The sequence below is a fragment of the Armigeres subalbatus genome, chromosome 1 (genome assembly GCF_024139115.2).
Source record: "Armigeres subalbatus isolate Guangzhou_Male chromosome 1, GZ_Asu_2, whole genome shotgun sequence".
NCBI classification, from domain to species: domain Eukaryota; kingdom Metazoa; phylum Arthropoda; class Insecta; order Diptera; family Culicidae; genus Armigeres; species Armigeres subalbatus.
Genome location: NC_085139.1, coordinates 249,267,176 through 249,289,049, shown reverse-complemented (window position 1 = coordinate 249,289,049; position 21,874 = coordinate 249,267,176). Strand labels below are relative to the sequence as shown.

General features: G+C 41.3%; 1 protein-coding gene across 3 annotated transcripts in view; it reads left to right on the top strand.

Annotated features, from left to right (window-relative positions):
• Nucleotides 1-10,619: 10,619 nt before the first annotated feature.
• The window catches only part of LOC134206497 (serine/threonine-protein kinase tousled-like 2), a 383,046-nt gene continuing 371,791 nt past the window's right edge, over nucleotides 10,620-21,874 (top strand). The window contains exons 1-2 of one of the 3 annotated variants that reach the window (XM_062682226.1): nucleotides 10,620-11,505; nucleotides 11,653-11,911. The gene's annotated coding sequence lies outside the window, so the exon portion shown is untranslated. Of the gene's footprint in view, nucleotides 11,912-21,874 lie in introns of all 3 variants that reach the window. The other 2 variants (XM_062682227.1, XM_062682225.1) reach the window with 2 other exon arrangements.

The following is a 21,874-nucleotide window of genomic DNA, read 5'->3' as shown; positions in this document are numbered from 1 at the left end:
GGAGGTGCGATCAAGCACAGTGGGCGAGATCAACAGATTCCTTTGGAAATATATCCATGAATTCCTTTGAAAATTCCTCCAGGAATTTCTCTGGAAATTCCTATAGCGACTCCTCCGGAGGATTCCCCAGCAATTCTCTCGAAAGTTCCTTCAGGAATTTCCCCGCAAGTTCCTCCGGAAGTTTCTTCTAGAGTTCCTCCAGGATTTTCCGGAAGTTCCTTAAAAATTCATCTGGAAGTTCCTCCAGGAACTCCTCCGTAAGTTCCTCAGGAATTGCTCAGGAAGTTCGCAAGGAACTCCTCCGGAAGTTCTTCCAGGAATTCCTCCCGAAGTTTCTCCAGGAATTCCCCCGGAAGATCATCCAGAAATTTATTCGGAAGTTCTTCCAGGAGTTCTCCTGAATTTTATCCAGAAACTCTCCGGAAGATCGTCAAGTATTTCCTTCGGAAGTTCTTTCTGGAATATCTTCGCAAGTTTAATAATGAATTCCTCCGGAAGTTCCTCCAGGCAAACTTTCAGAAGTTCTTCAAGGAAACCCTCCTAAAATCCTTTTGAAATTTTTGTTGAATACAAAAATTGCACTAAGAATTATTTCGAGCATTCTTTCTAAAATGCACAAGACATTGTTCAAGGAATTCCATTTCAGATTTCTTCAGAAATTGACTTGGAAATTCCTACGTCCAATTTCCCAGAATTTACACCAGTAGTTATGTTTTCTACTCGACTGTAGTATTGAATCTATTTTGGTAGATGTTAAGGATCGCAGCCTTGAAGGCAATTAAAAATTATGTTTTTAATATTTCCCGATGTTTCGGTCCATTTAGGGCCTTTTTCAAGGACTCGACTTGTTAAAGTAGTAGCTCCTACAGGAATTCCTCCGGAAGTTGCTCCAGGAATTCCTCCGGAAGTTGCTCCAGAAGTTCCCCGGAAGTTTCTCCACGAATTCCTCCGGAAGATGATCCAGGTATTTCTCCGAAAGTTGCTCAAAAAATTTCTATTATTAGCCGGGAGTGCTCTTCGAAGAACTTCCGAAATAATTTCAGAGAATTCAGAGAAGGGATTCAGAGGGATTCTCTTTTGAGTTTAGAAGCTTTAAAAGCAATGGTGGACATTTTCAAGTCCAGACACCGAATTTCGGATAGTATTTATTCAAATTGTCCGATATTAAATTTGAATCAAATTTGAATTATATAGTTCACATGACATTGTACTTCACACAGAAACATATTTGACGAAGAAACGAGCCCTTGAAAGTCGAGCCCTTGAAAAAGGCCCTAAATGAACCGAAATATCGGGAAATATTAAAAACATAGTTTTCAATTGCCTTCAAGGCTGCGAACCTTTACATCTGCCAAAATAGATCCAATACTACAGTCGAGTAGAAAACATAACTACTGGTGTAAATTCTGGGAAAGTGGACGAAGGAATTTCCAAGTCAATTTGTGAAGAAATCTGAAATGAGATTGCTTGAACAATATCTTGTGCATTTTATAAAGAATCCTCGAAATAATTCTAAAGTGCAATTTTTGTATTCAACAAATTTTAGGATTTTAGGAGGGTTTCCTTGAACTTCAGGAGGAATTCCAGGAGAAACTACAGGAGAAAATCCTGGAGGAACTTCCGGAGGAATTCCTGGAGAAACTTCCAGAGTAATTTTTGAGGAGGAATTCTTGGAGCAACTTCCGGAGAAATTCCTGGAGGAACTTCCAGAGGAACTCCTGGAGGAACTTCATGAGAAATTCCTAAAAGAGCTTTCGGAGATATTCCTGGAGGAATTGCTGGAGGAACTTCCGGAGGAACTTCAGGAGAAATTTCTATAGGAACTTCTGGAGGAATTCCTGGAGGAACTTCTGGAGGAATTCCTGGAGGAACTTCCGGAGGAATTCCTAGAGGAACTTCCGGAGGAATTCCTGGAGGAACTTCCGGAGGAATTCCTGGAGGAACTTCCGGAGGAATTCCTGGAGGAACTTCCGGAGGAATTCCTGGAGGAACTTCCGGAGGAATTCCTGGAGGAACTTCCGGAGGAATTCCTGGAGGAACTTCCGGATGAATTCCTGGAGGAACTTCTGGATGAATTCCTGGAGGAACTTCTGGACGAATTCCTGTAGGAACTTCCGGAGGAATTCCTGGAGGAACTTCCGGAAGAATTCCTGGAGGAATTCCTAGAGGAACTTCCGGAGGAATTCCTGGAGGAACTTCCGGAGGAATTCCTGGAGGAACTTCCGGAGGAATTCCTGGAGGAACTTCCGGAGGAATTCCTGGAGGAACTTCCGGAGGAATTCTTGGAGGAACTTCCGATGGAATTCTTGGAGGAACTTCCTGAGAAACTTCCGGAGGAATTCCTGTAGGAGCTTCCGGAGGAATTCCTGGACGAACTTCCGGAGGAATTCCTGGACGAACTTCCGGAAGAATTCCTGGACGAACTTCCGGAGGAATTCCTGGACGAACTTCCGGAGGAATTCCTGGAGGAACTTCCGGAGGAATTCCTGGAGGAACTTCCGGAGGAATTCCTGGAGAAACTTCCGGAGGAATTCCTGGAGAAACTTCCGGAGGAATTCCTGAAGGAACTTCCGGAGGAATTCCTGGAGGAACTTCCGGAGGAATTCCTGGAGGAACTTCCGGAGGAATTCCTGGAGGAACTTCCAGAGGAATTCCTGGAGGAACTTCCGGAGGAATTCCTGGAGGAACTTCCGGAGGAATTCCTGGAGGAACTTCCGGAGGAATTCCTGGAGGAACTTCCGGAGGAATTCCTGGAGGAACTTCCGAAGGAATTCCTGGAGGAACTTCCGGAGGAATTCCTGGAGGAACTTCCGGAGGAATTCCTGGAGGAACTTCCGGAGGAATTCCTGGAGGAACCTCCGGAGGAATTCCTGGAGGAACTTCCGGAGGAATTCCTGGAGGAACTTCCGGAGGAATTCCTGGAGGAACATTCGGAGGAATTCCTGGAGGAACTTCCGGAGGAATTCCTGGAGGAACTTCCGGAGGAATTCCTGGAGGAACTTCCGGAGGAATTCCTGGAGGAACTTCCGGAGGAATTCCTGGAGGAACTTCCGGAGGAATTCCTGGAGGAACTTCCGGAGGAATTCCTGGAGGAACTTCCGGAGGAATTCCTGGAGGAACTTCCGGAGGAATTCCTGGAGGAACTTCCGGAGGAATTCCTGGAGGAACTTCCGGAGGAATTCCTGGGGGAACTTCTGGAGGAATTCCTGGGGGAGCTTCTGGAGGAATTTCTGGAGGAACTTCCGGAGGAATTCCTGGAGGAACTTCCGGAGGAATTCTTGGAGGAACTTCCGGAGGAATTCCTGTAGGAACTTCCGGAGGAATTATTGGAGGAACTTCCGGAGGAATTACTGGAGGAACTTCCGGAGAAACTTCCGGAGGAATTCCTGTAGGAGCTTCCGGAGGAATTCCTGGACGAACTTCCGGAGGAATTCCTGGAGGAACTTCCGGAGGAATTCCTGGAGGAACTTCCGGAGGAACTTCCGGAGGGATTCCTGGAGGAACTTCCGGAGGAATTTTTTGAGGAGGAATTCCTGGAGCAACTTCCGGAGGAATTTCTGGAACAACTTCCGGAGGAATTCCTGTAGGAGTTTTCGCCGGAATTTTCCTGAGGATACTTGGAGGAATCCATGGAGAAACTTCCTGAAAATACCTGGAGGAGCTTCTGGAGGAACTTCCAGAGAAATTCCTGGTGAAACTTCCGGAGGGATTCCAGGAGAAATATCAAGAGGAATTCCTGAAAATTGTGTAAATGGGGGAGGAATTCCTGGAGGATCCTCCGGAGTAATTTCCAAAGAAATTCTCGGGGTAATTTTCAAAGGAACTCTTGAAGGTATTTCCAAAGGAATGTCTGAAGGTTTTTCTAGATGAACTTCCGGAGGAATTTTCAAGAAATTTCGGAAGAATTCCTGGAGCATCTTCCGATGCAATTCCTCGAGGAAGTTTCGGAGGAATTCCTGGAGGAACTTCCGGACAGAGTCTCTTAATTCTCGTGTATACATGGATGAGACAGTGTGCCATGAGCTACAAAAGCTCACGAAGCACCGATGCAGTGCGACGAGAGAAGCTAGCGCGCGCATAAAATAACTGAGTGAGCGTGTCTCAATGTACGTCTCATGAGACTCATCTCATGCGCTAGGAATGTATAGCTGGCGTTACTTAGGCGACGATATTATTGAATGAAAATTTCCCGCCCAAGCTGTTTTACGCACCTCCGCTGTTGTTTGCAAAAGTTTGCCATGGCAAACAGCGCATGAGCTGATCGCATTGAGATGTCTCAATGCGACTCACCAATGTTAATGTGAGGTACACAAGCTTCATGAGACTCGCGTGCGCTAAATTTTATGTGCGCGTAGCAGTCGTTGCTCAATCTCATCCTTTTTTGTACGCGTGCATGATGTCTGCTTCCGGAGGAATTTTTTGAAGAACTTTCAGAGGAATTTCTAGAGCAATTTCCGAAGGAATTTCTTGAGAAGCTTTCGGAGGGATTCCTGGATAAACTTCTGGAGAGACTTCCGGAGTCATTCCTAGAGGAACTTCCGCAGAAATCTCTGGAGAAACTTCCGAAGGAATCTCTGGAGAAACTTCCGGAGAAATTCCTGGAGGAACTTCCGGAGGAATTCCTGGAGGAACTTCCGGAGAAACTCCTGATGAAACTTCCGGATGAATTCCAGGAGAAACCACAGGAGAAATTCCTGGAAATCGAGTAAATTGTAGAGGAATTGCTGGAGGATCCTCCGGAGGAATTTCCAAATAAATTCTTGGAGGAATTTTCTAAGGAATTCGTGGAGGTATTTCCAAAGGAATGTCGGGAGGATATTATAGAGGAACTTTCGAAGGAATTGCTGGAGGAACATCCGAACAAATTCTTGGAGGAACTTCCAAAACAATTTCTGGAGGAACTTCCGGAGAAAATCCTGGAGGAACTTCCGCAGAACCTGGAGCACCTTACGGAGGAATTTCTGGAGGAAGTTTCAGAGGAATTGCTGGAGGAACTTCCGGAGGAATTTTTTGAGGAACTTTCGGAGGAATTCCTGGAGAAAGTTTCGGAGGAATTACTGTAGGAATTTAAAATGAAAAAATAAACATTTAAATTGAAATTTCAAGTGTTCACAAACAATAAAATGCGTTTTGAATAAATAAAATTGGAAAGTGTTGCATTTGAAAATGTATTTTCGAACATGAAAGAAAAAACCCGAATACCCCTAAACCCGCTGCTGAAAGCGGGTTTCATTCTGGCCTGTTTTTACGTCTTTTTTTCAATTACATCGAATATATTACGTCGAAAATTAATTACACTGCTATAATTCGAAATCGAAATATCAAGTACGTCATATTTTTGTTACGTTGATCAGATGTAATAAAACATTATATTTACGACGGCGATGATGTGCATCAAATCTGATGTGATATTACTTTTTATTTTTTACTGTGTACGCCGATTCAACCCGATCTGCGGGCATAACATAATGCTCTTTTGTACAAATTATATGGTAAAGAAAATAGAAAACAATAACAATGGAATAATTTAGATGCAAATTCAATAAGTAAAAACATAAAAGAACCGAAAATACCCACCCCCCGAAAATTTAATCCAAAATAATTTATTTCAACGCCATACATTTCGGGCGATTTTACATCATACTAATTTACATCGCTTCGATTACATCGTTTTATTTAATACATCAAAGGAAATTACGTCGCTCTTGTTTATTACACAGCAAGCTCTCGAGTACGTCGCGCTGTGTAATATTCAACAATCGATGGATTCAATTGGTTGCAGCGATTTCGATGTAATATTCAACCACTTTTTTTGCTGTGTACTTGGGCCGTCTCTTCGTGGTTTCGATCTTCCTGCTGGCGCTTTTTCCTCCGTAAAATTGGGTTTTGTTTGTTCCGCGCCCGCGCGTCTTACCGTACGGCTAAGGAGGGTCCACTATTGTGCATTTTACCCTAAATAAAAAGCTTGTACTTTTCGTACTTTGAAAAACCAAATTTGAGTAAAATTACTTTTCTGCCACTAGATAGTTTGCCTTTAATCTCGTGTAAACAATTTACCCAAAGCTGAGTTTCCAAAGTGGACTTTGATCATCTCAAAATTGAGAATATTGAATTTACTCAAATTTGGGTTAGTGGGATGAGCAGCCCCGGTGAGGTGCTTGCAACTTGCTCTAGTTTTGACAACAATCATGGGAAAAAAGGGATAACTACCCAAATTTGGGTAATATTATTCTGCGATTTTCTCATCCGTGCGTATATTGAACTCGAATTAAGGGTTGATTTATTTGTTCGTGTAAGGAAAATATGACAGTAATACATGTACATGGTAATGTTTATATTCACCACGTACATGGTAATGTTTATAGTATTTTTGAACACAAAGTAGATATTTCTAAAATCCATCAATTTCTTTTAACAATATTTTGAAATATTGTTATTTTTATTACGGGACCACGGTTAAATTCACTACATACTTGGTTTTCAGTGTAGCTAAATGGATATTTCTTTTTGCCCATAAGCTATTGCCTGATTTTCTCAAAATTGCACGCGGCGAACCCTTCATGAAAGGTACCGCCGCGCTTTTTGCGTGTTTACTTGATTCTTATGGGTGAATAGCATTGCGGTGTATCGTTTGGCGCGGCCGTCCCGGATAAAAATTTACAGTACCTTGTATGGTATGGTTCATTGGAATACAATTGGTTGTATGGTAAATAATACAATTTATTGTACTTTTATTGTAGATTTTCAACGGTTGTGAAAATCCTTTACTGTACTTACTTTAAAAGTACAATACATTTTAATGTGACCGATACATCCTATAATATTTTAGTTGTTCGCTTATGTTTTATATTGCTCATCCAAAAATTAAACATACTATAAAGGTATTCCATCTCGGTGATCAGATAATCCGTTTTAAAGCAAATAGAAATATAATTTTAGAATGATCCATTGATTTATTATGTTGATGAAATAACAATTGAAAACAATAAAATAACAATAACTTTCATTATTACATGAAAAAACGTTCTACCGATATATATTCTAACGCAGGTCTTGAAATATTCATGTTCTGATCAATTTGAATTTAGAAAATTCAAAAGAACAAAATCTTTCACTTATAATTTTACTTGGAGAATGAATGGATTTAGATGAGCGTGTACAATTTTGTTCGTGAAAGACGAAGTAAACAAAGTGTTTTTTTTTTTATTATTGTGTATCTGGAACAAAGTTAGTACGCTTTTTATACCGAAGTTGGATTTTTCTCGACATACAGGCAGCTTACCCAGCTTCGGAAGTAGTGCGCTGGGCTCGCCTAAAGATGCGCTAAACAACACATCAATTAGTTTGACAGATAAAACTTGGTGCTACGCCGACAATACTGATTCTGCGAGCAAGCGACGGCTGATCATTGGCCGCTGTATCATGGTGAGTATCTATAGTGTTGTCATCATGATACCGGATCATTGTGATGAGGAAGAAATCTTTCAACACGTAAAGAAAAAAACTTATAAATTAAATAAGCAACAACCTATTCGAAAATATCAATAAACTTCATTATGCCTTCTAATGAATGATCCCATACCAAAAAGCTAATAACAATCATAAGTTAATGAAAAGTATAAGTTTTGGGATGAATGTGCCAGGTTATTACACATCATTAAGCAAAAAAATATTAGAAATCTTAATAACATTATTTTTTTTACGTGAAAGACCTTTAGGAAGGGGTCCCTTGATTTACACCGCCGAAGCAGTTCGCAAAATTTTTGCCGGTTGCATTAAATACATTTTTGTTAACATGTATCCTTGTTCCTTTTCAGAAATTGAGTTAATGATAAAACCTCGGATAAAACACTGCTGCTTGCCACCACTATCATCGAGCTATATCACCAACGGGATACAATAAAAAATTAAGCAAGTAATTTTTCTTTTTCTTCTCGACTTATGCTTTTTGTAAGAAACCTGACATGATTTTATAATTTACGTTTTTCACAGGAAAAAATGCGAGCAGCATCAGTTACAGCGTCTTCAGTGAATATAGCCGGTTGCATCATCGGCGACTGAAATCTACGTTTATGCATCCCGGTCTGAATAGCAGTAACGCACTCAACAATACCACTTATAATTTAAATTTAAATTAAATGGAATCTAATTTGAATAAGAACAAAAATTTTGCAAAAATTGAACTAAAATCAAATTGAAATAATTTTGAAACAAAAATAAAATTGTATTAAAATTAAATTGAAACTAAATTTCAAATTAGATTTAAAATTAAAGCTAAATTGAATTTAATTGAAATTGAAGTAGAATTATCTTAAAAAAACCCAAATTTATCCACCAGTGGTGATTATGCCTTTCTCGATTCAATGTGTTGAATTTGAATTAGTATGGTAAATGCAACGTAAATTGCCTACATTTAGGCGGTTAATAGCTTTGATGCGATTATATCACGCTGCTTAAAAATAACTCAACTATGAGAGTAATGGATTGCGTCACGGCTAAATTGATTAATGATTTAAAATGTGCATGTACACAGCGTATTTGATAAAAGAAAAATAGAAATATTATTCAAACCGCATGAGATATTAACAAACAAAAACAATAGTGTCCAACTAGGAAAGTTTCTCCGTCGAATGAAACTAGTTGCACTCGAATCGGTCAAGTCCTTCTATATGAAACGTGTTTAACAATAAAAAATTCCCGGGGCTACACACACACACACACACACACAGTCAGACATGTGCTCAGTTTTTCGAGCTGAGTCGATTGGTATATAACACTATGGGTCTCCGAGCCTTCTATCAAAATTTGGCTTTTGGAGTGAAATTAAAGCCTTCTGGTACAACTTTGTTGTACGAGAAAGGCAATATATTGAAAATGGAACAAAATTTGAATTGACTGATTTCAAACAAAGTTTAAAACTAAATTGAAATAGTACCAATAAAATCAATTGTCAACATTAAATTGAATTGTATTTTTATTGTAATATTGAAGTCGAGATTCAAGTAAAATGTATTTAAAATCTCATTGTATTTCTACTGTAAAACAATTAAAAAAATGTGAGAAAAAACATTTGAAACACATTGTTTTCTATTGTTTTGGCCTTCGAAATCATCCCATTGAAGAACCGTTAAATCAATTGTTTTGCTCTGAATTTTGTATGAAAAATTTTCGATTTTTTTATTGTAAAGATACATAACAACCCCCCTTTTTTATTGTAAAAGTCCCATTTACCATTCATTTTATCGTGGAAAACCATTGCCTCTGATGTGATTTAGTTGTTAAAATTCCATTACATTCAATGGTAATTACTATGTTTTATTTGGTGATGTAACAGTAAAATTTATGATTATCTTAATCATATTTTTTATCCGGGGTACCTTTCGACAGTCATTCGCCGCGTGAAGTTTTGTGCAAGTACCCATTTGGGAACACTACAAACGCCGCGCAGTGTATCATATCCAGAAAATCTGACAATAAGAAGACTCAGAAGCATTTATTATGTTTGAAATATTTTGGGAAATGTTCCACAAATCGACATTGTTGTTTCAAAAGGGCGAAAGTCGCAAACGTAAACATTGACTTCTTCCGCGGATTTCAGGAAGATTAGAGACTTCTGGCGGTATTTTCCACTTCCGTTCGATAGAAGGCGCGGAGCGCCACCAGCTCCAAGTGGTTGTTAGCTAGGAGCGGTCCTAGTTGTCGAGAAATTTGCAGGAAAAGGCATTGTTTACGTTTGCGACATTGGCCCTTATGAAACAACCGTGTCGAAATATTTTACTTCGTTTTTCTCGAAACGAGTGAATTGCGAGCTAATTATTACATAGGACCTTTTGGAAAGTTAAGCGAGAAGACTCAGTGTTCAGATAAAAAACCTTCCCCTCGTTTTATTCACAGTTGATAAAGAATATGCAGAGAAAACAAAATGCCAAAATAAAGCGCGTACACTACTGTGGTGTAGGTGACCGCGATCGTTGATTGTTTTCTCAATAAAACGACAGTCAATATATTGACAATATTCTGATCTATTATGAAAAGATTGGTAAGATGTAAATCCAATATTTTGGAGTCAATATTGAGGTAATACAATAAAATTGAACTACCTGCTTATATTTAACCTCCTTTCTACCTCTTAAAACAAGTTCAACTTTTGTCAAGTCAATTGAAATCAACTGAGTACTCACTTTCCCTGTCTAAACGTAGCATACGGGTGAAACATATATGGCATATATGCCATGCGACAAGAAGCGACACTGCAATTTGTCAGTTAATTGATAATAATTGATATTCCTTTGCGTGAGTCGCGTCGCACGTCGCGTTTGCTTTGGCGGGTAGCTCAAGTATTTCGTGGATAATAAATTTAGCCCGTGTTTTAATCTGAACATTTTTTAATATGAACTCCGTTCTTTTGAACATAGATAAATTAAAGCATCATGAAACGGAACGCTGAGTTCAAATATAAAAGTGTTCAGATTAAAAAATGTTCAATTTACGCTTTGGTCCACGGTAGATTTCATGCGGGTTCTGTGGATATGAACTTTATCAATATTTCAACTTGTTTACGAGCCGCTTATACAAGTGTGAGTTGAGTTTCCTCACATTGCGTCACAGTTTTCCAATACACATCAAGTGGTTCACAGTTCAATAAAGTTTTGCTGTTAAAATTTCGGACGAGATTTTCCCTGGGAAAAATCGATTCAATCAAAACGTATTTAACGCTATATCTTTTTCGAAGTGTAGATTTTGTGAAAATCAGCCAAACATTCAATGAACGGAAGTAAAATTCGCGGTGCTGAAATGATCCGCCGATTCGCTTTCCGCTGGCTGGAAATGGGGCCCTGCGGCCAGTAGTTCGCGCGTGTGTCAGTGTGCGTGCGGCCAAGGAGGCCGGTCGCTTCGTTGGATGGTGGTTGTGAGACGAACGGCGAACCAAAGCGGAACTGTCAAAACAATCGCTCTCTGCGCTGATGATGCCGATGGTTGCGTGAGGCCGCAGCCAGCCAGACGGAAGAAGAAGAGCCAAAGGCGGTTCTCGCGACAAAAACAAGAAACAAAATTCAACACTGCCCTCTGCTCGGATGACGGACGACGACGAGTGAAAAGTGGAAAAGCGGAAAATATTGCACGGCGACGATGGTGTGGAAAAGATTATTTCCTTGCACGGGGTTCGTGAAGTTTATTCCGGTGATTTAGTGAATGCATTATGAAGATAGGAAGTTGCGATTTGCTGAAAAGTTCGAGTACGGAACTCTTCCGGTCGCTAAAAGATGGACTGGAGCTCGACATTGTTAATATTATTATGCTAGATGGATCGAAGCTGACGATAAGTGATTAATAAATAAATAGATTTGCGATACAAGTTGCTCGCCGAAATGAAGAGTGCAATTAACTCGAAGAAAAAGTACGGTTTCTTGCTCAGAAAACCCAAGACAATGCCGTCCCGTTCTTGATGATAATCTGAATTAGCAGTCGGTGCCCCCTTCCGACGACGTCGAGCTGCTTTGGGTGGTGAGTGATAGCATAAAGATTTGCAAATCTCCGCGAGCTTGATGAATTAGCTGCTAGTGGTGCGTTCTGGGATAGGAGATAATTGGCAGCCATGTTTAAGTTGTTGCATCGCGAGTTTTCGATTATTGGTGTTTTTTTTTGCGCTAGCGGTCATGTGAAATATTGTCGGCCAGAAGAATACTGACAAGTAGGTAGAAGTTGGTGCTTCGACGGATTGTACAACCAGTTGGAATTGACGGATTGTACGGCCAGGGGGTAGCCGAGGAACGGACTGCGACGAGCACAGTTCTGTGCGATTAAATTGATTTTTGGAAGAATAAAGTGCAGTTGGCGATAGTTTAAAGAACTAAGCGATTCATCGGAAGTGCGACTGGGATAGAACAATTGACTTTACATGTCGTGGTTGGTAAGTAGATGAGTTGAAGTGTTTTATTCTTTTTAGGTGATAATTGGCTGAAGATTTCATCACCATGTCCTTGGAAGATTATTAAAAATTAGCTTATAATTCTTTATTGCATCAACAAAACTTATTTTGAAATTATTCCAGATTAACAGAAGTCAAATAAAAAAAAGGAATCTCTTTTCTGAAACTTGAAAGCATTTCCAACATACCAGGAAACAGAAGAGCATCTACACCAAAAAGCACCGCAAAGCTTCATCCAAAAGACCTAAACTTTGAACTTTACACAGGAGTTATGAGGCGTCTCCCAGAAGCTGAATTGCCTCTTCCAGAAACAGAAACATTTTTCCCAAAAGCTAGAAACCTTAATCCAGAAGCTGGAAAGCTTCTCCCAGAAGCTGGATAGCTTATCCCAGAAGCTGGGAAGCTTCTCCCAGAAGCTGGGAAGCTTCTCCCAGAAGCTGGAAAGCTTCTCCCAGAAGCTGGAAAGCTTCTCCCAGAAACTGGAAAACTTCTTCTCCCAGAAACTGGAAAACTTCTTCTCCCAGAAACTGGAAAACTTCTTCTCCCAGAAACTGGAAAACTTCTTCTCCCAGAAACTGGAAAACTTCTTCTCCCAGAAACTGGAAAACTTCTCCCAGAAGATGAAAAGCTTCTCCCAGAAGATGAAAAGCTTCTCCCAGAAGCTGAAAAGCTTCTCCCAGAAGCCAGGCTTCTCCCAGAAGCTGGAAAGCTTCTCCCAGAAGCTGGAAAGCTTCTCCCAGAAGCTGGAAAGCTTCTCCCAGAAGCTGGAAAGCTTCTCCCAGAAGCTGGAAAGCTTCTTCTACTAGAAGCTGGGAAGCTTCTCCCAGAAGCTAAAAAGCCTCTCCCAGAAGCTGGAAAGCTTCTCCCAGAAGCTGGAAAGCTTCTCCCAGAAGCTGGAAAGCTTCTCCCAGAAGCTGGAAAGCTTCTCCCAGAAGCTGGAAAGCTTCTCCCAGAAGCTGGAGCTTCTCCCAGAAGCTGGAAGCTTCTCCCAGAAGCTGGGCTTCTCCCAGAAGCTGGAAGCTTCTCCCAGAAGCTGGAAGCTTCTCCCAGAGCTGGAGCTCTGCCAGAAGCTGGAAAGCTTCCAGGCTGGAAAGCTTCTCCCAGAAGCTGGAAAGCTTCTCCCAGAAGCTGGAAAGCTTCTCCCAGAAGCTGGAAAAGCTTCTCCCAGAAGCTGGAAAAGCTTCTCCCAGAAGCTGGAAAGCTTCTCCCAGAAGCTGGAAAGCTTCTCCCAGAAGCTGGAAAGCTTCTCCCAGAAGCTGGAAAGCTTCTCCCAGAAGCGGGAAAGCTTCTCCCAGAAGCTGGAAAGCTTCTCCCAGAAGCTGGAAAGCTTCTCCCAGAAGCTGGAAAGCTTCTCCCAGAAGCTGGAAAGCTTCTCCCAGAAGCTGGAAAGCTTCTCCCAGAAGCTGGAAAGCTTCTCCCAGAAGCTGGAAAAGCTTCTCCCAGAAGCTGGAAAAGTTTCTCCCAGAAGCTGGAAAGCTTCTCCCAGAAGCTGGAAAGCTTCTCCCAGAAGCTGGAAAGCTTCTCCCAGAAGCTGGAAAGCTTCTCCCAGAAGCTGGAAAGCTTCTCCCAGAAGCTGGAAAGCTTCTCCCAGAAGCTGGAAAGCTTCTCCCAGAAGCTGGAAAGCTTCTCCCAGAAGCTGGAAAGCTTCTCCCAGAAGCTGGAAAAGCTTCTCCCAGAAGCTGGAAAAGCTTCTCCCAGAAGCTGGAAAGCTTCTCCCAGAAGCTGGAAAAGCTTCTCCCAGAAGCTGGAAAAGCTTCTCCCAGAAGCTGGAAAAGCTTCTCCCAGAAGCTGGAAAAGCTTCTCCCAGAAGCTGGAAAAGCTTCTCCCAGAAGCTGGAAAAGCTTCTCCCAGAAGCTGGAAAAGCTTCTCCCAGAAGCTGGAAAGCTTCTCCCAGAAGCTGGAAAAGCTTCTCCCAGAAGCTGGAAAAGCTTCTCCCAGAAGCTGGAAAGCTTCTCCCAGAAGCTGGAAAGCTTCTCCCAGAAGCTGGAAAGCTTCTCCCAGAAGCTGGAAAGCTTCTCCCAGAAGCTGGAAAGCTTCTCCCAGAAGCTGGAAAAGCTTCTCCCAGAGCTGGAAAAGCTTCCCCCAGAAGCTGGAAAGCTTCTCCCAGAAGCTGGAAAGCTTCTCCCAGAAGCTGGAAAGCTTCTCCCAGAAGCTGGAAAGCTTCTCCCAGAAGCTGGAAAAGCTTTTCCCAGAAGCTGGAAAAGCTTATCCCAGAAGCTGGAAAAGCTTCTCCCAGAAGCTGGAAAAGCTTATCCCAGAAGCTGGAAAGCTTCTCCCAGAAGCTGGAAAGCTTCTCCCAGAAGCTGGAAAGCTTCCCCCAGAAGCTGGAAAGCTTCTCCCAGAAGCTGGAAAGCTTCTCCCAGAAGCTGGAAAGCTTCTCCCAGAAGCTGGAAAGCTTCTCCCAGAAGCTGGAAAACCTTCTCCCAGAAGCTGGAAAGCTTCTCCCAGAAGCTGGAAAGCTTCTCCCAGAAGCTGGAAAGCTTCTCCCAGAAGCTGGAAAGCTTCTCCCAGAAGCTGGAAAAGCTTCTCCCAGAAGCTGGAAAAGCTTCTCCCAGAAGCTGGAAAAGCTTCTCCCAGAAGCTGGAAAAGCTTCTCCCAGAAGCTGGAAAAGCTTCTCCCAGAAGCTGGAAAAGCTTCTCCCAGAAGCTGGAAAAGGTTCTCCCAGAAGCTGGAAAAGCTTCTCCCAGAAGCTGAAAAGGCTTCTCCCAGAAGCTGGAAAAGCTTCTCCCAAAAACTGGAACGCTTCTTCTCCCAAAAACTGGAAAGCTTCTCCCGGAAGCTGGAAAAGCCCCAGAAGCTGGAAAGCTTCTCCCAGAAGCTGGAAAGCCCCAGAAGCTGGAAGCTTCTCCCAGAAGCTGGAAAGTTTCTCCCAGAAGCTGGAAAACTTCTCCTATAAGCTGGAAAGCCCAGAAGCTGGAAAGCTTCTCCCAGAAGCTGGAAAAGCTTCTCCCAGAAGCTGGAAAAGCTTCTCCCAGAAGCTGGAAAAGCTTCTCCCAGAAGCTGGAAAAGCTTCTCCCAGAAGCTGGAAAAGCTTCTCCCAGAAGCTGGAAAGCTTCTCCCAGAAGCTGGAAAGCTTCTCCCAGAAGCTGGAAAGCTTCTCCCAGAAGCTGGAAAGCTTCTCCCAGAAGCTGGAAAAGCTTCTCCCAGAAGCTGGAAAGCTTCTCCCAGAAGCTGGAAAAGCTTCTCCCAGAAGCTGGAAAAGCTTCTCCCAGAAGCTGGAAAGCTTCTCCCAGAAGCTGGAAAAGCTTCTCCCAGAAGCTGGAAAAGCTTCTCCCAGAAGCTGGAAAAGCTTCTCCCAGAAGCGGGAAAAGCTTCTCCCAGAAGCTGGAAAAGTTTCTCCCAGAAGCTGGAAAGCTTCTCCCAGAAGCTGGAAAAGCTTCTCCCAGAAGCTGGAAAAGCTTCTCCCAGAAGCTGGAAAGCTTCTCCCAGAAGCTGGAAAAGCTTCTCCCAGAAGCTGGAAAAGCTTCTCCCAGAAGCTGGAAAAGCTTCTCCCAGAAGCTGGAAAAGTTTCTCCCAGAAGCTGGAAAAGTTTCTCCCAGAAGCTGGAAAAGCTTCTCCCAGAAGCTGGAAAGCTTCTCCCAGAAGCTGGAAAAGCTTCTCCCAGAAGCTGGAAAAGCTTCTCCCAGAAGCTGGAAAGCTTCTCCCAGAAGCTGGAAAAGCTTCTCCCAGAAGCTGGAAAAGCTTCTCCCAGAAGCTGGAAAAGCTTCTCCCAGAAGCTGGAAAAGCTTCTCCCAGAAGCTGGAAAAGCTTCTCCCAGAAGCTGGAAAAGCTTCTCCCAGAAGCTGGAAAAGCATCTCTCGGCTTTTTCTAGCAGCTGAAAATGTAATTTTCCTTCCATTATTTTCAAATGGTGTGCTCAAGTCTGTCATAAGAGTTGAAAATTGTTTCAAAGAAAAAGCGTCACATCATTGCAAGTGCCAATCACAAAACCTTAATCAATGCATCTTGCCTGAGCTTTAGGATAACGTTCTGCCACAGAGTCATTTTTTATTGATTTTTCCCGTTCTTGAATTACTTTCGTTAATTAGATTGATGAAATGCGGTTATGCCCGTCGCTACATGTTGCGTACCATTAGACTCTCACTCGAATTACCTCTTTGGTTCTATTTTCCGATCGAGCAGCGATCATCATATTCTTCCAACTTGGTCGCACTATTTATAGAACCGCCGACATCGAGTGAAATAGATGTACATACGTACGCCGACGTTCGCATGCTAACATTGTTTTTTTTTCTGGTTGTTTTCCCCTTCAGAACTCGAAAGTGTAAACAGTGCGATTGGTTCGACATTTGTTCGTGATTTGTTTTCGTTCGAAGGTGGTGGATATGCGTCACCGTTCAGACTAATCAAATCAAATATTTATTGACTCTTTTTTTTCCGAGGGATTACAAATTACTCCAATTAGTGCCAAAAGGTTACGATGAGCGGTTAATCGTAATCTCGAGTTTTTCCATTTTATGAGGATTTACATTTTATGGCACAGTCAATGTTCAGAGAGGGATTATTGTAATGAAGATTTGGAATTGTAACGATCTGGGTTACAATTCCAGCAGATGGTCGTACTAAAGTGTCTTTTTTGCGTTTTTATTTCAATTAGAGCAACATTAGTCAAAGACAGATTCAATACGAATGGATCTAAATAACCATTGACTAATGGATGTTCGTCGCCTCTCCAGCGCTGGAGTGCTTTTTCTTCGGTTTTGAACTATTACAAGTTCTCTCTATTTTGACGTGCTTCAAATTTAATCCATCTTGTTTTTTTTTTAATTTCTATAACACTTTTCGGTTAATTGTAGGTAATTTAAACAGAAATATTTTGTACACATTTTTTATAGAAATTGAGAAAGTAGTAAAAATAGCTTTTCAGTTCAAAAATATTGCTTACAAATGTTGGAACAGTTTGCTGTCGCAGAAGTTTTGGTAATTCCACCAAAAGAAAGTCTGATTACAATAATAAGTTCGCAGAGCTTCGAACTAGTGATGTAGGTCGGAATATGGATTGTGTGCGAGTTCAGAAAGGGCATACACAGTTAAAGAGCACCCAGTTAGCAATTTATTTCTGTATACTTGTAGCCTATGGTCCGCACAAGCATGTCACATGGACGGGAAAAATCCAATCTGGAATCGGAAGAATTTTTCAAGTTTGCTCCAAGGAAGTTTCATAAAAAGGCTCTCTCAATAACCAGACGCTGTTTACTTGAAGACTCTGCAAAGTCTCCTTGGAATAGCTTTTTTTTGCACGCTTTAAAAATTTGAGAAAAATATTCGAGAATGATAAAAATTTAAAAATTCTGAAATATTTTAAGTCTTGAAATTTGTTTCTGAAGTAGATTCTGGAAAAAATGTTTTACTTATCCCGTTCATTTCATTCTTTCGGAACACTCCATTTCGTGTAAGGACAAAGGTTTCCTGAATTGCATTAGAAAATCTGGCAATTTTCACGAACAAGCGTCATAGAGGTTTAAAAGCGGAAAAAGTTTCATTCTCAAATGCCGGAAAGCTATTCCCAAGAAGCAGAAAACTTCTCCTTAAAGTTTTAAACTTTAAACTTTTTCAGTAGTAACGTGATTACTTTACTAAGGCAAAATAACAACGGTTTCAACAATTGCTTGCAATATCTGTCCATTCCATTCTTCATTGCTTTCCTCCCTTTTACTTTGAGCAAGTGATATCGAAGTCACCTATAAATGCCAATAAACCAATATTGATAAAGTAGATGAATGTTATCGGAAGCTGAAAAACTTCCTCAAGCAAATGGGAAGCTTTATTCCAGAAAAGCTTACTCCAGAATCTCAACACATTTCTTCAGAAGATGTAAATCTCAAATAGCTTCCTTGACAGATGAACACATTCATTAAAACCGGAAAGGTTCTGAACCAGAAAAACCTCGTCCAGAAGACTTCTCTCAGAAGATGCTAAAAATGTCTTCAAAGAGCTGGTCTAAAAAGCTTCTCCCAAAAATAATTAAAAAGCTTCTCCATGAGGTTGCTGAAAAGTTTTTTCAAGAAGCTGCTGAAATGCTCCTCCAAGAACATGCTGCAAAGCTTCTCCAAAGAGTTGCTAAAAGTCTCCTCCAAGCAGCTGCTGAGATGCTCCTCCAAGCAGCTGCTGAGATGCTTCTTTAAGACTCTGCTGAATATCTTCTGGAGAAGCTTTCCAGTTTCTGGATGGAGTTTTTCAGCTTTATATATCTTAAAGAAACCTCTTCCAGCTTCAGAGTGATGCTTCTCAGCATTTGGGAACTTTTCAAAAGCTTCTGGGATAATCGGCAGCTTGTGTAAGAAAGGTCTTAGCAGCTTCTAGAAGAATGTTCTCGGCAGCTTCTGAGAGAATGTTTTTGACTGAATGCTTTCGAACGTTTCAGCGAAAAGATTTCCAGCAGCTTCAGGAAGAAGCTTTTCAGCAGCTTCTGCAACACGTTTGTTTCTCAGCAGCTCGAAAACTTCTTCCAGAAGCTGAAAAGCTTTATTCCAAAATTTGAGAAAACGTCTTCAAGAAGCTGCAAAAAAGCTGTCTGGAAGCTTCTCCAAAAAACTACGTTAAAGCTTCTTCAAGAATCTGCTGAAGTGTTTCTCCACTGGTCCACTGGGTGCTATGTGTCCTGTCCGTTTTCTCATGCTAGGTGTTAAGTATTCAGTCTGTACGACTTCTGGTCGATGACGGTGTTCCTGTCTTTTAATAAAAGCTTTCCAACATCTGGGAGAGCTGTTCGTTTCCTGAAAGAATCTACCTTCAGCTTCTAGGAGAAGTTTCTCAGCATTTGAGTGGCTCAGCATTATGTGAGAAATGCTTTAGGTGCTTCTTCACAAAAGTTTTCGGCAGCTTTTAATAAAATGTTTTGGCATCATCTGAAAGATTTTTTTCCACAGCATCTAGACAAATGTTTTCGGCAACTTCTGATCAAATTCTTTTCAACAAAAATATTTTTTACAGCTTCAGGGAGAAGATTTCTGGAAACTTTTTAAAAGAAATTTTTTAGCAGCTTTTGTGAGAAAATTTTCAGCAGCTTCTTCCAGAAGATTGAAAGCCTCTTCCAGAAGCTGAAAAGCTTCTTCCAAAAGCTTAAAAAGCTACTCAAAGAAACTGCTGAAAAGTTTTTCAGAAAAGCAGCTGAAAAGCTTTTCCTAGAAGCTGCTAAAATGTTCTTCCAAGAAGCTGCTCTCAGAAGTTGAAAATCATCTACTAGAGGCTAAAAATCTTCTTCCACAAACTGGAAAGCTTCTTCCAGAAACTGGATAGCTTCCCGAAACTGAACAGCTTCTTCCCAAAGCTAGAAGGAAGTTTTCAGCTTCTGGGAGAAGCTTTTTGGTTCTGGGAGAAGTATTGGAAGAAGTTTTTCAGCTTTTTAGCTTCTGGGAGGAGTTTTTCAGCTTCTGGGAGAAGCTTAAGCAGCTTTTGAGAGAAGCGTTTCAGCTTTTCAGTTTCTAAGAGAAGTTTCTTAGCTTCTGAGAGAAGCGTTTCTGCTTTTTGGGAAAGCTTTTCAGTTTCTGGGAGCAGCTTTTCAGCTTCTGAAAAAAGCTTTTCAGCTTCTGGGAGAAGCTTTTTAGTTTCTGAGAGCAGCTTTTTAACTTCTGGGAGAAACTTTTCAGCTTCAAGGAAAAGTTTTTCAGCTTCTGGAAAAAGCTCTTCAACTTCTGTAAAAAGCTTTTCGGCTTCTAGGAGAATTTTTTCAGCTTCTGTAAGAAGCTTTCCAGCTTCGGGAAGAAGCTTTCCAGCTTCGGGAAGAAGCTTTCCGAGCTTCAGAAGAAGCTTTCCAGCTTCAGGAAGAAGCTTTCCAGCTTCAGGAAGAAGTTTTCCAGCGGCGGGAAGAAGTTTTCCAGCGTAGGAAAGAAGTTTTCCAGCGTCGGAAAGAAGCTTTCCAGCTTCGGGAGGAAGCTTTCCAGCTTCGGGAGGAAGCTTTCCAGCTTCGGGAGGAAGCTTTCCAGCTTCGGGAGGAAGCTTTCCAGCTTCGGGAGGAAGCTTTCCAGCTTCGGGAGGAAGCTTTCCAGCTTCGGGAGGAAGCTTTCCAGCTTCGGCTTTAGGGAAAATCAGCTTTGTGAGAAGCTTTTCAACTTCTGGGGGATGCCTTCCATTTTCTGGGTGAATTCCATCAGTATATGAGAGAAACTTTTCAGCCTCTGAGAGAAACTTTTAGCCTCTGAGAGAAACTTTTCAGCATCTGGAAGAAGCTTTTAAGCTTCGGGAAGAAGCTTCTCAGCTTTTGAGAGAATCTTTTTGGATTGTTGGAAAAGCTTTTCAGTATCTGGGAGATTATAGCTGCAAATCATACGCGTGGGCTCTACGGGCTTGTCTGGACATGACTGGTCGATTTCGGATAGCTATCGAGCGCAGTTGACTTGGTAGACCAATTGATCCAAACTCCAGAACAGTTTGGAGAACCTAGAACATCCGGTTTAGGCAAAACTGAGTGAAATATCGTTCATATGGCCTCTACGAACTGGCATGGACATGACGGGTTTCCATTGGCACGGGTTTTCGTAGTTTTCTTCGGCAAAATTTGCATATCATCTTTCATCAATTATAGAAGTCGTTTTGGAGTCGCTAGGGATGTCCAGAAGAAACATATTGTTCACACATAGTATAGTCAATGGTAGAATAGTGTTATAAAACTTTTTTGGAACCTGTAAGTGTTGTTCACATTGAAATATGTCATGTAAAGTAAATTTTACTATAATTTGGAAAAACCATCCTTACTCACGCCCCTCTAGTGAAAAAATGAGCATCTTTAGAAACATAACTCACCAGTATGAAACTATAACTAGTGAGTGAAACTAGATGAGATGGGTAAGACATCCGTAAAAGAATTGTGAAAATCGGTCAAAAGATGGCTGAGAACCAGCTGTTTGAAAATTTAGTTCCCATGATTTTCTGATCACGGTAGTTCGCGTTAGTAATTTTATCACGGTATTCGTGGTGTTAATAGAATTTTCTCAGCTTCTGGGAAAGATTTTCACCTTCTGGGAGAAGCTTTTAAGTTTTTGGAAACATTTTAGCTTCTTTGGAAAAAGCTTTCCAGTTTATAGAAGAATAGAAGAAGCTTTTAAAATGTTGTAAGAAGCTTTACAGCCTTCCCCTCGGATATGTTACCTTGCCGCGGTGGGTCGGCTTACGACATTAGCACTGAGATGGCAACCAAAGACATATCCTGTCGTGGTGGTATCACATGTTGACAATTTTTGTTTGGTGCCGCGTTACATATCTGGCATTGACGCACTAATTTACGGCATTTGCATGTGATCCAACGGATCTCGTGTCTTGGAGCCTTGAATGGTAGTGCAGTCAAGCAGAGGCCTTTTCATCAGTGATAATGATGTGAGTTCTCTTCTTTTCGGCAATACTTTTCTGATGCGTTCCTGCGACGCTGAGTCGTAGCCACGCTTACATTTAGCTAGCTAGGCATTTATTAAAAAACAAAGTATTCAAGACACTCGTAGGGAATGACTGCTGGATTCACTGAGTAGAAGTTTTTTCAAAACTAGGAACGAGGTGCCAGTTTTATTTTGTTATGCCTCACTTTGAAGAGCAATAATATTATAATGATATGAACAATCTTATAACAGCTTCATTTTCGATATTTTTTACAAATAGATAGGCAATAGGCGAGATGAAGCTTTAGTTTGCCACCGAAAAGTGAATCCTTAGCTGACCTGGATTAGAACTTAATAGATAATCACCGTAATTAATCAACGATAAAGCTACTTGTTAGAACAGTCTAAAGCTATAGGCAACCTTGACAAAAAAAAATATAATGGAACAAACAAAGTTCTTCAGCAATTTCCACTTTTACATGATACAACTTACATTGAGTTTGTAGTGTCGACATAGCTTAAAAACATTGACGAAACAATGACTTAGGGAAACAAGGTGATTTGACGAACGCATAACCTACACTCAGAGCAAACAAAGTCAATTGATTTTCATTCTGCATAAATAAAAGTTAAAAAA